This window comes from Octopus bimaculoides, chromosome 28, assembly GCF_001194135.2.
Source record: "Octopus bimaculoides isolate UCB-OBI-ISO-001 chromosome 28, ASM119413v2, whole genome shotgun sequence".
Lineage (NCBI taxonomy): Eukaryota > Metazoa > Mollusca > Cephalopoda > Octopoda > Octopodidae > Octopus > Octopus bimaculoides.
Genome location: NC_069008.1, coordinates 12113019 through 12115552, shown reverse-complemented (window position 1 = coordinate 12115552; position 2534 = coordinate 12113019). Strand labels below are relative to the sequence as shown.

Genomic DNA, 2534 nt, shown 5'->3' with positions numbered 1-2534 from the left:
CGTACTAAATTAACTAAAGGCAAGTGGTTTTTACTCTTCTCTACTGTTTTTTGTTCTGTGTGTATCAAAAATATCGCTATCAATCTGGAGTAATAATTTGTAGTTTTGAAATCAGTAGTTCTTTGACTGCTATTTCTGAATTCTCAGTATGTTGGAGAAGCAGGTTACTGTCAATCACTATATATTTATGATTATATATATATATATATATATATATATATATACACAAACAAAATTCTTTTCTACTCTAGGCACAAGGCCCGAAATTTTGGGGGAGGGAGCCACTCGATTAGATTGACGCCAGTACGCAACTGGTACTTAATTAATCGACCGCGAAAGGATGAAAGGCAAAGTCCCAATGCTCCTGGCGTAAAACAACTGAAAGTAAGTCATAGATGAGTGAGGTAACTCACATCAGATCCCTTTTCCGGAGCAACAGACAATGTCTCATCACTGCTTGGCAACCAGTGTTTGTTCTCCACGGCTTGGCAACCGGTGTTTTTTTTTTATGTCTCTGTGACTCAAAAGTCAGTAACAATGAGTTAGGAGCTGATTGAATATGTCATAGAAATAACTTCCAATGACATTTTCACACCACAGTTAACGTACAATAAGTTTTCGTACGTCAATGGGCTTTAAGAAAACAAAATTATACATTCATCGTTTAGAATTTCACAGAAAACAAATTTTCTAGACTATTTTAGATATTTATAACGAAAGCCTATCTAAAACTCGAGTGTTTAAAACATAAACACCTGAAGCGCTTTTATATTTAAATAAGACAATAAAAGAGACGGAATAGTAGGGGAATCTTAGTTTAAAACATATGCCTAGAACCGTTTCAAATTTTGGCGCAAGACCAGCAGTTTTAGCAGGAGGCGTAGCCGATTATATCGACTCAAATATTTGACTGTTACTTTATTTTATCGACTCTGAAAGGATGAAAGGCTAAGTTGAGCACGGCAGTATTTGAACTTAGAACGTAAAGAGCCAAAAGGTATACCGCTGAGTATTTTGCCAGCTGGTCACCTTGTCTAGAATTAATAATCACTTCTGAGAGGCAGCTCTCGTTTTCCCACGGTATCTGTAATTTACTTTATATCACATGTAACGGTCGATGCTGAGATTTCAAAAATATCACGTCAATATTATTTCAGTTTGGAAATATTCTCCTGTAAGTAAAAGCCTGTTAGTCGAAGAAACATCTTTTCCGAAGTTGTTACATGTTTTTATTTCCATATAACGGATGAAATCACGATTCTCTTATTTACATACATTATTACAGCCTTAAAGTAAATATTTGTCAACTTACCGTTTCCAGATGAAAAATAGTGAATCAGTGTGTTGGAAGTTTGTAGAAATAATTCAGCTGTTTTTCAAGTTTTCAACTTTATTCAACCATACCAACGTTCGCGTAGCTTCGTACTTTTAGCAATAAATTCGTATTTCGTAATAATTTCACGCAAATATACACATAACGTAAAAGAATAGAGATTTAGAAACCGAGCAGGTACCTTATTAGTACTCTGATATAATCCAGATTCTAGCTAACCACATCGAATAATAGGAATATATTAAATTTACGGTAAACAATTACAAGGTACTTAACTCGACCAGTAAATCCTGAGTTCGCCTCCTTGGATTTTAAACAGCATACAGCGTATGTATTCAAAACATAAAAGAGAATGGAAACTTATACCTCTTCAAAACTGTTTGTTACACTATTATTTACATTACATTCACATTAGGGTAATTTCCTATTTGATGTTCGCAAATTCATAGTGATCCAAAAAGTTTATTTCAATTAAACATTTCTTAATTTTAAGTGATACACACTACGAACAGCGAGAAAAAATGTTAGACTTATTTTGAATAGATTTTCGCCCTGGGCATATGTGAGAATTCTTCAACAATCCACGGTGACCACATCAAGCAATACAAGTCGTTGAATCCAACAAATATCGAACTGGTGTCGTAATTGTAAGCCTTTCATTGATTATCTGCTGATCTGTATTTTGTTAGGATTCACAATAAAACGAGGAACAGTAGGGCGTCCACGAGACATACTATTCAAGCTAAATCAAATTGAAACTAAAACAAATTCGATTTTACAAATGTCAAATAGGAAATTACCGATGTTAGATTTCAATGCCCAAAGTAGATGTCTTTATGCAGCTTTAGTCAAGGTTGTATCCGTGCAGGTGGATGAAGTAAACTGAGGAATCAGCCTTTGACAGTTCTTCACAAAGTATAATTTATGTGGTGAAGTCATAAAATGTCGATGTATATAATACCAGAGATTGCTGAGAAATATGATATGGCTATGTATTCCAGTATCATTAAAACTTAGAGTAACCCTTTAGAATTTAAAAGAATACATTAATTATATACTTAGTCGTCAAATAATCCTTAACTAGGTCAAGAAGTATTTGCTCTACAGACCACACCTGATAAAGATAGAGTGGAATTTATGGGATAAATTTCACACACACACATATGAATGTATATATATATATATATATATATATATATAT

The 2534-nt window shown here is 33.7% G+C and overlaps 1 protein-coding gene across 1 annotated transcript in view; it reads right to left on the bottom strand.

Moving 5' to 3' along the window:
* The window catches only part of LOC128251084 (zinc finger protein 91-like), a 41267-nt gene extending 38865 nt beyond the window's left edge, over nucleotides 1-2402 (bottom strand). Inside the window, exon 1 of the mRNA XM_052977444.1 lies at nucleotides 1313-2402. The gene's annotated coding sequence lies outside the window, so the exon portion shown is untranslated. The remainder of the gene's footprint in view (nucleotides 1-1312) is intronic.
* Nucleotides 2403-2534: the final 132 nt, after the last annotated feature.